The following is an 8,672-nucleotide window of genomic DNA, read 5'->3' as shown; positions in this document are numbered from 1 at the left end:
TCATTGCTGATTCTCATGTTTTTTAGGGACAGTTTTCCACACCAGGGACAAGAAAGTGCCCCGAACATCTGCCTACTCCTCAGACATCTTTGAAAAGGTCGTTGACAGAATGAGAGTCATTTGCTACATCGGAGGTCTTCGGCCGCCACTGTTGAAGTTAAGCAGTGACTGGGACCGAACCTCGGACCCAGTCAATTTTATTCGATAGTCAGAGACACTGTGCACAGACTACTGTGATCACAGAGTCAATTGATAACATACTTAAAATACACTCCTGGAAATTGAAATAAGAACACCGTGAATTCATTGTCCCAGGAAGGGGAAACTTTATTGACACATTCCTGGGGTCAGATACATCACATGATCACACTGACAGAACCACAGGCACATAGACACAGGCAACAGAGCATGCACAATGTCGGCACTAGTACAGTGTATATCCACCTTTCGCAGCACTGCAGGCTGCTATTCTCCCATGGAGCCGATAGTAGAGATGCTGGATGTAGTCCTGTGGAACGGCTTGCCATGCCATTTCCACCTGGCGCCTCAGTTGGACCAGCGTTCGTGCTGGACGTGCAGACCGCGTGAGACGACGCTTCATCCAGTCCCAAACATGCTCAATGGGGGACAGATCCGGAGATCTTGCTGGCCAGGGTAGTTAACTTACACCTTCTAGAGCACGTTGGGTGGCACGGGATACATGCGGACGTGCATTGTCCTGTTGGAACAGCAAGTTCCCTTGCCGGTCTAGGAATGGTAGAACGATGGGTTCGATGACGGTTTGGATGTACCGTGCACTATTCAGAGTCCCCTCGACGATCACCAGAGGTGTACGGCCAGTGTAGGAGATCACTCCCTACACCATGATGCCGGGTGTTGGCCCTGTGTGCCTCGGTCGTATGCAGTCCTGATTGTGGCGCTCAACTGCACGGCGCCAAACACGCATACGACCATCATTGGCACCAAGGCAGAAGCGACTCTCATCGCTGAAGACGACACGTCTCCATTCGTCCCTCCATTCACGCCTGTCGCGACACCACTGGAGGCGGGCTGCACGATGTTGGGGCGTGAGCGGAAGACGGCCTAACGGTGTGCGGGACCGTAGCCCAGCTTCATGGAGACGGTTGCGAATGGTCCTCGCCGATACCCCAGGAGCAACAGTGTCCCTAATTTGCTGGGAAGTGGCGGTGCGGTCCCCTACGGCACTGCGTAGGATCCTACGGTCTTGGCGTGCATCCGTGCGTCGCTGCGGTCCGGTCCCAGGTCGACGGGCACGTGCACCTTCCGCCGACCACTGGCGACAACATCGATGTACTGTGGAGACCTCACGCCCCACGTGTTGAGCAATTCGGCGGTACGTCCACCCGGCCTCCCGCATGTCCACTATACACCCTCGCTCAAAGTCCGTCAACTGCACATACGGTTCACGTCTACGCTGTCGCGGCATGCTACCAGTGTTAAAGACTGCGATGGAGCTCCGTATGCCACGGCAAACTGGCTGACACTGATAGCGGCGGTGCACAAATGCTGCGCAGCTAGCGCCATTCGACGGCCAACACCGCGGTTCCTGGGGTGTCCGCTGTGCCGTGCGTGTGATCATTGCTTGTACAGCCCTCTCGCAGTGTCCGGAGCAAGTATGGTGGGTCTGACACACCGGTGTCAATGTGTTCTTTTTTCCATTTCCAGGAGTGTATTAAAATGCTTTCAAAATTTAAAAAAGAGCATGTACAATTACGTAACACTCTGCAACGTCAGATGCTTTATATTTTAGCAATTTTAAGTATTTTTATAAAATGACGCGACAGTTTACAAAGGATTGTCACCATCCACCGCGTGGGTCTACATACACTGACGGAAAAAAGTCGCAACATAAAAAAATAATTAATTTAGAGTAATAAAATTTGGGGAGTACGCAAAAGTGCACGCATTGTGTTGTATAGATGCCGGAAGTCAGTTTGTGCGGTCTTAGGCGCTGCAGTCACGGACTGTGCGGCTGGTCCCGCCGGAGGTTCGAGTCCTCCTTCCGGCATGGGTGTGGGTGTGTGTGTTTGTCCTTAGGATAATTTAGGCTAAGTGGTATGTAAGCTTATGGAGTGATGACTTTAGCAGTTAAGTCCCGTAAGATTTTACACACATTTGAACATTTTTTTCCGTTTTTGGGATAGAATTCCACACCTGTTGCACTTAGTCTGTCAGTACAGGGACGGTTAATGTCGTTAGTGGATGACTTTAGAGTTTTCGTTCGACGATGTCCCATCTGTGACCGGTAGACCAAGGCAAACAACTCGAAACTCAGTAGAACATGATGGGCTACAACAGTGGTATGTGGGCGAGCGCTATCCTGTTCATGAATGGCAGCTCAACAGCACGAATCACCAGACTGACGCACAAAATTGCAGTTAGGGACGTGGAATAAACACGAGAGTGCTCCTGCTGTCACACAAAATCGAAAGCCAAGACATAACTCCAAGTGTAGGTCTATTGTGCCTAGTTCGCAGATAAGTTGGTTGCAGGCCCTCAACTGGCCTCCTAACAAACACACGGCCATTATTAGCACCGTGACAGAACTACCTTTCATCAGAAAACACAACGAACTTCCACCCTGCCCTCCAATGAACACTCACTCGCCGGTTTTTGTGGCCGAGTGGTTCTAGGCGCTTCAGTCTGGAACCGCGAGACCGCTACGGTCGCAGGTTCGAATCCTGCCTCGGGCATGGATGTGGGTGATGTCCTTAGGTTAGTTAGGTTTAAGTAGTTCTAAGTTCTAAGGGACTGATGACCTCAGATGTTAAGTCCCATAGTGCTCAGAGCCATTTGAACCATTTGAACACTCACTTGACAGCACCGAAGTCGCAAATGTCAGTGGTTTGGGATAAGTGGAATGCACGCTACAGGGTGTCTCGCTCTCAGCTGTCCTTGAAGTGACCGATTTGTAACAGTTCGTGGGAAAACTACTGCTCAAATTGTTGCTGCAGATGCAGTGCGATACGCCAGAGTGATACGCCAAACATAATCGTCTTACCTGTAGGCAGTGCCACGTGGCCGTCTGGAGCCTAATCTTCTTGCGATTGTACTCTCTCGTGACCACCGCTCCCAGCAGTCATGTACTGTGGCGACAACCCTGCCAAGACTTTCTGCAGTATCGCACGAGTATCCATCTTCTCGTGGCGCTATTACACGACCTTGTTCAAACTCAGTGAAGTTGATAGTGGCGTCTTTGTCACCTTAAAGGAGTTCTTGAATAGCATCAACTCATCATGTCAAATTCCAAAGATAACTAACGCTCACGACCGTTACAGTGTGTATTAGAAGCAAGCCCGATTCGCAGCCTCAACATGGCGCTACTAACGCAACTCTTGTACGACTATCTCGAAATCTGAATAGGCGCCATCTTTCATATATAGAAACAAGCCTACCAACTTTCGTTTACATCACACAACTCCTTCTTGGTGTTGCGATCTGTTTTCCGTCAGTATATACACTACTGGCTATTAAAATTGCTACACCAAGACGAAATGCAGACGATAAACGGTCATTCATTGGACAAATATATTATACTAGAACTGACATGTGATTACATTTTCGCGCAATTTGGGTGGATAGATCCTGAGAAATCAGTACCCAGAACAACCACCCCTGGCCGTAATAACTTCCTTGATACGCCTGGGCATTGAGTCAAACAGAGCTTGGATGGCGTATACAGGTACAGATGCCCATGTAGCTTCAACACGATACCACAGTTCATCAAGAGTAGTGACTGGCGTATTTTGACGAGCCAGTTGCTCGGCCACCATTGACCAGACGTTTTCAATTGGTGAGAGATCTAGAGAATGTGTTGGTCAGGGCAGCAGTCGAACATTTTCTGTATTCAGAAAGGCCCGTACAGGACCTGCAACATGCGGTCGTGCATTATCCTGCTGAATTGTAGGGTTTCGCAGGGATCGAATGAAGGATAGAGCCACGGGTAGTAACACATCTAAAATGTAACGCCCACTGTCCAAAGTGCCGTCAATGCGAACAAGAGGTGACCGAGACGTGCAACCAACGGCGCCCCATGCCATCACGCCGGGTGATACGCCAGTAGCGACCGCTATGGTCGCAGGTTCGAATCCTGCCTCGGGCATGGATGTGTGTGATGTCCTTAGGTTAGTTAGGTTCAATTAGTTCTAAGTTCTAGGCGACTGATGACCTCAGAAGTTAAGTCGCATAGTGCTCAGAACCATTTGAGGCATTTCTGATACGCCAGTATGGCGATGACGAACAGACGCTTCCAATGTGCGTTCACCGCGATGTCGCCAAACACGGATGCGACCATCATAATGCTGTAAACAGAATCAGTAGCCATCCGAAAAAATGTCGTTTTGCTATTTGTGCACCCAGGTTCGTCGTTGAGTACACCATCGCAGGCGCTCCTGTCTGTGATGCAACGTCAAGGGTAACCGCAGCCATGGTCTCCGAGCTGATAATCCATGCTGCTGCAAACGGCGTCGAACAGTTCGTGCACGTGGTTGTTGTCTTGCAAACGTCCCCATCTGCTAACTCAGGGATCGAAACGTGGCTGCACGATTCGCTACAGCCATGCGGATAAGATGCCTATCATCTCGACTGCTAGTGATACGAGGCCGTTGGGATCCAGCACGGCGTTCCGTATTACCCTCCTGATCCCACCGATTCCATATTCTGCTAACAGTCATTGGATCTCGACCAACGCGTGCCGCAATGTCGCGATACAATAATCGCAATCTCGATAGGCTACAATCCGACCTTTATCAAATTCGGAGACGTGATGGTACGGGTTTCTCCTCCTTACCCGAGGCATCACAACAACGTTTCACCAGGCAACGCCGGTCAACTGCTGTATGTGTATGAGAAATCGGTTGGCAAGTTTCCTCATGTCAGCACGTCACCATCCTTGTGTGAATGCTCTGAAAAGCTAATCATTTGCATATCACGCCATCTTGTTCCTGTGGGTTAAATATCGCGTCTGTAGCATGTCATCTTCGTGGAGTAGCAATTCCAATGGCCAGTAGTGTATATATTTCTTGAATTGTGCCGTCATTAAATGTAGACAGAAGCTAAGGCTTTAATCCGCGTAAGGAACTAATTTCAAAGTGCACTCACGGTCTTGGTATCGCCTGACCGTGGGCAGATTAGAATGTTGTTGGCCGCTGGGTGGAGACTTCAACGCCAGGTCGGGTTAGTAACCTCTGTCTCCGAGCCCGCAGTGATCGCACCGCCCTGTCGCTGGCAATCTCCACCGGAGCGCGACACGGGCGTGGGTGAACGTTCGCTCGCCACCAGCCGGCCGGTGAGCGATATGATATTTGGAGCTGAGGTCAGTAACCAGCCGAGGCAGCCCCGCGCGTCCCGTGCGCTCGCCTTCCCGTTTGCCGGTCGGTAGTACCCGAGGCAGCCGCCAGGCGGAGCAGGGCCACTTCGCGCGAGGGTGGGGGGGAAAGTCAAGGTGAGGAGACCCCGGCATTGGAAGAGCTCCTCAGTGCTGCTAAGACTTGGCGGACGGCCGCATGAGGAAGGGTCTGCTCGAGGACGCGCGCGCCATGCCCTGTGTTGACAAGTGTCGGACATAACCTCGCCTACCGCCGCGCGTGTGCTAGTGACAATCACTTGAAACACTCAGTGTCTGTCCGCGTAAGCGTCGTCTCGCCACAGTGTCCATGCAGCTACTTTTCTTTGCCAATTTCCACATTGTTTACTTTTCCCAGTAGGAGATTCCCCGGTGTCGTACAGTGCAAATTGTTGAACAGTGCTTCGTTTCTGGTTCTTATTTGGCGACACTGCGTCCAGTTTCAGCAGCTGAGGACGTCTGTGATCTAATATTTCGAAATGATCCGCGACAGTGCACGTGTTTGACAGTGACACAGCAGTTGTGACAGTGAAATGACCTTTGCTGCAGTCGAAAAGGAACAGACGCTCTCCAATGGTTTGTAGAGATTGTGTGTTGAAGCGGTGAAATTCTTCTACCGTGTGTGACATTTGTTTGCGGATTGAGCGCTTTATTCAGGACGTGAAGTGCAAGGCTGCACATACTTTGGGAGCTGACAGAACGTGTTTTCGGGAGTAAAACAGTGTGAAGGTGGAGCAGTGAGACGGTACGCTGACCAGTGAGAAATCGCGAGAGGGGACAAGTGCGTTGGTGCGTGGAATCGTGACGTCGACCCCTGGCCAGCCGGCGGGAGCCACGTGCGTTTGTTTGTGAGCACTTCCGCGAGCCTTCGGCCGCGGCGGTTTCGCAAGACTTTGAACTCCATCTTGGCCGCCCACAAAGTGTGCACGCTCCCGACGACTCCGGAACTACGCGCAGAGCGGAAGGTAAGTGAACCCACTGGGTCTCCCCAAGTCGCGGTCGCTATACAACGCGTTTGGCGTAGTTTTATTCGACAACGACGTCTCTGACAAGAACGGGATGGTCCAGGCTATCACGGGGTTCGCTATTGCATAATATCTTTGCCGACGGAGGACATTGACCTTCCGTTCCCGTTACCTTCGAGAGCGCCGCGACGTGCTACTTTGCGCTGCTACTGACGGCACAGCCGTTGGCAGGCCGGAGGACAGTTGCCAGGCAGCAAAACAAATAGAGAAATCTCTGAGCTCGACAGCAGAACGTAACAAATTCAGAAGTCAAATGCATAGCTTCATTCCATGTCGCTTTATATACCTAAACCACACAGGCTCTCTCCATAATAAGTGACACTGCAGACATTTAACTCCTCCTGGTGCTTAAGAACGGTATCGTGTCCACATTTTCTATTGCTTTAGCAAAAGTTTTCATGGTAGCACGCTCAGCTACCGGCTTCGTATTTACCGACACTTAAGCACAACAAATCGTAACAAAACTGAAGCGCTTTACAGAGCTATTTGCCGCGCTGCAACTATAAAAACTGCAGATTTTAGTAGTACCTCATTCGAGGGTGTGTCCAATGTGCGGCATTTTTTGTACGATTTGTTGTGCGAAAGTTCCGAAAAATGTTACTTCAGCACCTAAATATACATTCACTGTTTTTGTCTGATGTGACATGGACCAACGTTTTGGTACTACCCCAAATGACCTTCATCAGAGAGGCAATATATTCAATAATAGTTCGTTGAAAAATCGAACTGACTCATTCAAAACTTCCCGCAGTAAGCAAAACATAGAGCTAATGAAAAAGAAATAAAAGAAGCATTATCTTAAACTAAACGGGAATGTTACACCGAGATGTGATGTACACTTTTTGACTTTGCTTCGTAATTTTATCATCATGTCCACGACACCGGAGACCCCTTGCACATTTCTACTGTCGAATAAGATCTCCGTTTTATTAACTCATCAAACTTGAATACGAATTTCAAGCAGCCGATGTTAGGAGGAAAGCCAGCAACATTGTAATTAGAATGTAGTCGCCAACTGGATTTTCAGGGGCAATATTTTGTTATTTTGAAAATTTTATTGTGCCATTCTTCCAATTTACCACAGTGTCATCACCAGGGGCTATAGTTTCTGGAATGTTATCCCGTGAACTAAGTGCAGACAGTAGCCATACTTGGGATACTTAAATGTCGATAGTAAAAATGAAGGCAAATGTTTTTAAAACTTGTTAGTTATTCTTTTTTTTCGCAAGTCGTAGCTGTCGAATTATTATGTGAAATTTTGTTGTCTAGAATAAGACACTACGACAGGATCCATTATGTACCAGCGTAGGGCACCAGAAGCATTGAAAAACGATAAATCTCGAATGGTTGTTGGCTCTGTCACATTATCCATTATTACATTTCAGTCGCAGGTCGCAACGATTTCCACACTGGAGAAAAAAAAAAAAAAAAGAAATTCTGCATTTTGTTTCGAATTGTATTCCTTTTCTAAATCAGTTTCCACCTAATCTGAGTGCCTGTTATTTGAAGTCTTAATCGGATATCTGTTAACTCTCCTACACTAGGGAATAGGTTTCGTGTTCCACACATTGCACATTCGGCGTAGTTTAGTTGATAGATGTGAGTAAAGCAATTGCTGAGCATCCTAACTTATATAAAATCTCTTCCGTTTGCGTACTTACCGCGGGCCGTTCGGAGCAGTCTAAGCAATGACGCATATCCGCCGAGTTTCCTAGAATTACGAAGGAAAACGAGTTGCTCAGAATTGTAATAGCCTGTAGGAGATGAATAGTGTGGCGTACGGAAGTTTCGCTACTTTTGTGAGAAGCTGGATTTTAAAATGTTTGATTGTCGACAAGTGTTCCCGCATCGAAGCCCCTTATTCTCTTCGAAAAAAAAGGTCTCTAATATGTACCGTTCCTAAGAGAGATTCGAATACGTAAGAAAATTAATTGGCAATTATTTCGCCGCAGCACAGTAGATTGTTACTGGTCTCGATGTCGGAGCAGGTCGTTTGCCGAGGCGCGTGACCTTGAAATGTGTCGGCTGTTGCATATGTCGTATGGTAGCGATGCAGTGGCATTCAGCCAGCGCTTTGCAGCTAGAGGGGTGTGTAGGGGGTTGGGGCCGACGCGCTTTGTGGGGTTTTCCCCGCCCGCGCGAATGCGGCGGGAGGTTTGGCGAGCTGACCAGCACTCCGTCACGTGCGGCGAGGCCGCCGTGGTCGTTGCTCTTCTGGCGAGCCGAGCTATAAGCGGCCGCGCGGCCGGAAGGCGGCTTCACACGCCAGGGAACACGGCTTC

At 49.2% G+C, this 8,672-nt stretch overlaps 1 protein-coding gene across 2 annotated transcripts in view; it reads left to right on the top strand.

Moving 5' to 3' along the window:
• The first annotated feature begins 5,515 nt into the window (after window positions 1–5,515).
• Window positions 5,516–8,672, top strand: part of LOC126284679 (PR domain zinc finger protein 1) — a 262,573-nt gene continuing 259,416 nt past the window's right edge. For both annotated transcript variants that reach the window (XM_049983800.1, XM_049983799.1), the window contains exon 1: window positions 5,516–6,330. The gene's annotated coding sequence lies outside the window, so the exon portion shown is untranslated. The remainder of the gene's footprint in view (window positions 6,331–8,672) is intronic.

Source organism: Schistocerca gregaria, chromosome 8 (genome assembly GCF_023897955.1).
Source record: "Schistocerca gregaria isolate iqSchGreg1 chromosome 8, iqSchGreg1.2, whole genome shotgun sequence".
Classification (NCBI taxonomy): Eukaryota; Metazoa; Arthropoda; class Insecta; order Orthoptera; family Acrididae; genus Schistocerca; species Schistocerca gregaria.
The sequence above is the reverse complement of the archived record's forward strand: the minus strand, read 5'-3'. Positions and strand labels throughout refer to the sequence as shown.